We start from the raw sequence: 6698 nt of genomic DNA, 5'->3' as shown, positions 1-6698 counted from the left end.
GCTTTAATTAGACTATGGCGTATCCTTTGGCCTGTCGAGGGAGAAACCGCCTGATGATCGAATTCTTATAATTTTTTCTTTTTTTCTTTTACTTAATGCAAATTACTTTACCCAAAAAAAACCGCAGAAAACAGCTAAATTTTGAACGTTCTCAAAATTGCACGAAGCTTGACCCAAACGTAGGTCTAGACCCATGCATTTGTGTAGAAAATTTGTTAAGCGTAATAATAACTACAAGTTAGTATGAAAGGAAAACAAATTTCATTTAATAAAATAATGCAAAACAGCTAAATTTTGAATGCTCTTAGAATGCACGAAACTTGACCCAAACGTGGGTCTAGACCAATGCATTTGTATGGTAAATTTGCTAAGCGCAATAATAACTACAAGTTACTATAAAAGGGAAACAAACTTGCTTTAATAAAACCGTACAAAATATCTAATTTTTTTTTCGGGAAAGGTAAGTTGCATTAAGTAAAAATAAAGAAAGAAAATAAAACAATTCGGTCAACCAGCGGTGTTTCCCTTGACAGGCCAAGGGACACGCCTCAGTCTAAATAAAGTACGTGTACTGATCTATCTAGGCAATATGATGCTATGCATTCATTGTCTAGTATCCTCGACTATTACTAACGTTATGGTGGTAGGTGTTCATTCCGTGTGTTTAAGTCGTCTGAGATTGCTCTCCTTCCAAATGAGGTTAACACATGATGTAATGTCTGTATTTCAGTCTCCGACCTCAGTATATGACCACGAGGTGTATCTTTTGCATCATCTAGCAATTGTAGCGCATCAAACGTATTATACACGGCAATTGCCTTACCCTTTTCCTCACGACTCAGCCTTCTTTCACGAGGACGCTCTCGTCCCTCTCTTTGGTTGTCCTCCTCTTGGGTTGGCGACTCATTCTCTCGTCCCTTTCGCTGGTTATCCACCCCTTGAGTCGGCAGTATTCTCTCTTGGTCTTCCCCATGGGGAAGCTCTCGTCCCTCTCTTTGTTTGTCCATCCTTGAGTCGGCTGCATGGGTGGTGGCCTTGCAGGTATCGTTTTAGGAAAATAGATAGAGACCGGTGGTTTAGCTGGATTGGACGGCTTGATGAACGCACAAACCTTTGCAGTATGTCCTAGCGTCATACAACTTGTACATTTAGAAGGTAGCCACTCATATTCAACATCAATTTTGCATGGTATTTCTCCTCCTTCCTCTTTAGGCATCATGATAATAATATGCTTTGGGAATGTGGAACTCACATATAGCATCACGCATACACGAGCGAAGTCCAATCTCGTGCATGCTCTCATGATCGCATCCGGATATAGGGGTCTGCCTATTCCACTCGCCACCGTGCTAAGACCTTCAACCGTCCACAGTTCAACTGGCAAATGTCTCAATCTTATCCAAACTGGGAGTTGTGTATGTTTGAATTTTCGCATTGCCATTCCCGGTTCCCACTTTTGGAGAAATTGGTTGCCCTAGAACAAGCACGGTCCTCCTTCAATTGCTTCTTCCATATATGCAATTGTCTTGAATTGGAAAAAGTAAAATCCGTTTGAGGTGGCCTTAACCTCCCGTAAACTAGGCCAAGCTGACAAGGCGAACTTTTGGACATGATAAAAAGATGGTCGCTTTACCAGAAAGTAACCAACCGCAGTGGATTCCCATCGCCTAGCTCCATTTTGTATAGATTCTATCGTAGGTCGGCCAATAATTTCATCATTTTGTATTGTAGGGGTGACGAATGAGAGAGTCTTACGAGGTGAATTGTTGAACGCGTCAGTAATCTTGTCATCCACGACTGGATCTAAGCTTGTTTGCAACGGAATGTTCCCTATAAATAAACTGGTATAAGTAGAGTTTGTCTCATAAGTTCGTCTAACTCCAAATCCACCACTATTACCATCCTTGACTGTGTCAACACTGTCTTCGTTGTTGTCCATGTCAACATTAATTGCAGCATTGACCAAGTCAATGTTTATCTCATCATTGTTGACCAAGTCACCTTTGACCACTTCAACACAAGTTTCCTTCCCCTGTAGTTGTCCATGTCAACATTAACTACGGTGTTGACCAAGTCAATGTTGATCTCGTCATTGTTGACTGAGTCACCTTTGACCACGTCAACACAAGTCTCCTTCTTCCTATCTGCAACATTTTTGACCACGTCATTAGTGAGTAGGTCAACATTGACCGAGTCAACCCCCATCTCATCAACAATTGCTACGTGATTAGAGTTTGATACGAAGTCAGCCACTTTTCCTCCTCCAACTAGCGAATTAGTCGGAACTGGATCCCGACAGTTTGACATCGTTTTTGTAATCTCCATTCGTCTGACCAATTGCAGGGCATTCCTCATAGCCGGCCGTAAGATCCTTGGCAAAAACGGTGTGGTTGTTGCCCCCTTGGATGGTGCGAAGCATTGCGTCGTTGCTTCATCTCCAAATCGTTCCGTCCATTTGTTTTTCAAGTCATGCACCGCTTTTCAGGCTTGTTTATCACCATCATCAATAACCATATGTGCAAGTTTTAATAGTAGGACTGATAATGAAGTTGTCTCTCACTAAAAATTCTCTCTCTGCTACACACACTACTACACCACCAAAAACACACACTAGTGTCTTCCCCATGCAAACTCCGATCGGCGATGGAGGAGAAGCGCCGGCCGGCGACGTTTACGGAGGAGAGGATGCCGACAGCCGTCCGGTGGTCGGAGATGGAGGGGAGGAAGAGGAACAGTTGTTTCGCGAAGAAGAACACCAAATCGCCATGGAAGAAGAAGACCCGGCCTCCACTGTTCCGGCGACCGAAGATGACTCCCATGGCAGCCCAAGGTCTGTGGAGGCGGAAGGAGCATTGGTGATGAGAAATGGTGAAGAAATGGGCAGGGAACAACCGGATCTGGAACTGAGGTCTCGCGCCGTCAACAATGGCGGAAATCGGTCTTCGTCTCCACGCGACTTCAACTTGGACGAGTTCCTCACTCTCGCGCACAAAGTAATCGACCATGGCGACTCACAGGCTATGGATGCCCTGAAGGAATTGAAACGACGATGGGAGGCTCAATTTGGGATTGGGAAGTCGTGGTTGCCGACGGAAAGCTTGAATGTTGACGACAACCAGCTTGCTCGCGAGTTGAGACAGGCATGCCGGAGACGTACAACACCGGCGACGACGATACAAGGGACTGGAATGGCAGTGACGCTCCAGCGTCGACGGGCTGTGCGTGGGAGAATAATTACATCTTCTCCGCCGGCGACTTTGCACAACAACAACGCAAACCAGACCTCGCCGGCGGCTTCGAGAAACGCGAACCAGATCTCGCCGGCGGCTTTGCACAGCAGAAACGCGAACCAGATCTCGCCGGCGACCATTGGAATTCCGACGAAGGATGACGTGCACAATGTTGCTGACATGGACGCCTCGGTGGACAACGGTGGAGCTGATGTGGCGGGGTATGTTAGTGACATGGAGGCTTGCTTGGAGCATACTGCTGACATCAGCCCTAGTAGGACTGACATCATCGCTGCTGCTAGGGCTGACATCATCGCTGCTCCTAGGGCTGACATCATCAATTACATTGATGCTGATGTCAGCAATGACACAGGCGCATCTAGGACTAATGTCAGCGATTACACTATCAAATCTAGGGCTGACATCATCGCTGACATAGGGAAAGCTAGGGCTGACATCAGCGCTGACACATGCAAAAATAGGGTTGATGTCAGCAATTCTGTGGAAAGAAAACAAGCTATGCATAATGCTCCTGTTCAAACGGGATTGTACGTTGGAAATATCCCGTTGCATGCATACCCGGAACCAATCATCGACGACAAAATAGCGCATGCATTTAATCATTCGACCCGGAAAACCTTATCATTCATTGCCCCAACAATGCAGAACGGAGAGGTTGTCGTTCGACCTTCTTTAGATGCGGTACGTAATGGGTCTAAACGTTGGAAATCTACTGCAGTTGGCTATTTCTTGGGCAAACGGCTATATTATCATCACCTTAAGGAGTTTGCACATTCGGTCTGGCCAGCACTACGGGAGGTAACAGCAACCACAAACGGATTCTTCTTTTTTCAGTTTAAAACAGTTTTTGATATGGAGGAGATAATTGAGGGAGGCCCGTGGTTGTTCCAAGGGCAGCCGATAGTACCTCAAAAGTGGGAACCGGGGATGGCCATGAGAAAGTTGAAGCATACACAAGGGCCCGTCTGGATTAAATTACGACACCTTCCGATGGAATTTTGGACGATAGAAGGATTGAGTACTGTAGCGAGTGGTGTGGGGAAGCCCCTTTATCCCGACGCGATTACAAGAGCATACACGAGACTGGACCTTGCTCGTGTATGCGTGATGATTGATGCCACACAAAAGTTGCATAACCATATTATTGTCATGGCACCTGATGAAGAAGGAAGGGAGACACCTTGCAAAGTTGACGTTGAGTACAAATGGCTCCCGCCAAAGTGCACAACGTGCACGTCATTGGGACATTCGGATAAGGATTGTGCACTAAACAAAACCCGCAAACCGACGAAGCCAACAGTAAATGTGTATGTGCCGAAAGTCAATGTACCACAGCCACAACCCCCGAATAAGGGACGTAAGACGATGAAACCAGTGGTTGAAGAAATACCCAAAACCAGAACCACTCCAAGCAAGACGAGAGAGGTAAGGCAATTGTTATTTATAATGCCTTTGACGCTTTGCACTTAATTGATGATGCAGATGAGCATTCAGGGGGTCCTAACACAAGCAGCCCCATGGACAATGATCCATGTTGAACATCGCTGTGTGGAATGTCCGTGGGCTGAACAAACGAGACCATCAGCTAGCTTTGAAGGACCTGGTCTCTGAATACAGGTTACACTTCTTAGGCATTCTTGAAACTCGTGTTCGTTTGAATAATGTTATGCATATTCAGTCATTTCTACTTCCACATTGGAAATGGTTTGTCGATTATTCTTCTGTTGGTAATCGCATCTGGCTAGCTTGGGATGAGAATGTTGTTGATGTCCATATCTTAGACTTGGCAGATCAGTTTATTCACTGTCGGGGTACTAATATGGCTGTCAATGAATCTGTTATTATCACTGTTGTTTATGGGGCATCTGAGGTGATTGATCGTCGGAATTTATGGACGGCACTGGAGCCGCTATCTCAGCAATGCTCTGACATCCCGTGGTTGGTGGGAGGGGATTTTAATGCAGTACGTGACCTTAACGAAGTATGTGGCATCTCAGGAGATATAAGGATGGCCACCGAAGAATTTAATGCCGGTATTCTGGAGGCGGGGCTGATCCCACTTCCTATGCAAGGTAAATGGTTCACATGGCATAATTGCAGTACGTCTATGAGGAGTTTATGGAAGCGGCTGGATCGGATTCTTATTAATGACCGTTAGCTGGCAAGGTTCCCGAGCGCATATTATCACAGCCTTACACCACGGACATCTGACCACTCACCACTGGTTTTACATGGGGATATACAACATCAAAATGGAGGCATGCTTCGATTTGATAACTATCTTGCCCATTCACCTGAGTTTATCCACAATGTGCAGAATATTTGGCATCATGAGATTGTTGGTATTCCTATGTATGCTGTGACACGTAAACTGAAGGCACTTAAACCAGTCTTTAGACTACAAAGGAGAAATAGAGATTTGACGACGATGAATGTCCAACTAGCCAAAGGTTTTCTTGATGAGGCACAACAGTTGGTGAGCTCTGACAGACAAAATGAGCTATATTTACTTCTGGAGCATTGTTGTCGAGTCGTTTATGCTAAAGCGGCAAAACTCGAACAAATTATGCTGCAACAGAGAGCCAAGATGCAGTGGGTGAAAGACGGAGACCAATGTTCCCGGGTTTTCTTTCGTAAAATTGCACAGAGACGAGTAATGAGAAGAATCTTACAAATCAATGATGAGAATGGCTTCACGCACACGGATCTAGCGGAGGTCGCCCATGAGTTTGTCTCATACTATCAGAACCTCTTAGGAGGCACCAGAAGATGGCTGTCAGTGGATATTCGTTATCTTAGACCGTGGGCAAGGCACTGTATCACTGATGAGGAAGCTAATCAATTACTCCTTCCACTCTCGGCGGAAGATGTGAAGCAAGCAGTGTTTGATATTGCTGATGACAAGGCACCGGGACCTGATGGTTACTCGTCAAGGTTTTTGATGAGGAAGCTAATCAATTACTCCTTCCACTCTCGGCGGATGATGTGAAGCAAGCAGTGTTTGATATTGCTGATGACAAGCCACCGAGACCTGATGGTTATTCGTCAGGATTTTTCAAGGCGGCTTGGCCTATGGTGGGGGAAGAAGTTACGAGGGCGGTACTAGATTTCTTTTCTACCGGAAAACTTCTGAAGCAGATCAACTCCACGATCTTGGCTCTGATCCCAAAGGTACATACTCCTATGTCGGTTAATGATTTTAGACCAATTTCATGCTGCAATGTTTTATACAATATCATTGCGAAACTACTTGTCCAGAAAATTAGTGTGCTGCTGGACAAGATAGTTAGCCCCTGTCAGACAGCTTTTATTCCGGGAAGAAGCATTGGAGACAACATTATGTTAGCCCAGGAATTATTCTTCGAGATATAACCAAATGCGCCTACCCCCGAGATGCGCACTTAAAGTGGATATCAGGAAGGCCTATGATACGGTGGAGTGGGACTT

Source organism: Sesamum indicum, unplaced genomic scaffold (genome assembly GCF_000512975.1).
Source record: "Sesamum indicum cultivar Zhongzhi No. 13 unplaced genomic scaffold, S_indicum_v1.0 scaffold00222, whole genome shotgun sequence".
Taxonomy (NCBI): Eukaryota; Viridiplantae; Streptophyta; class Magnoliopsida; order Lamiales; family Pedaliaceae; genus Sesamum; species Sesamum indicum.
Note: the sequence above shows the minus strand (reverse complement) of the source record.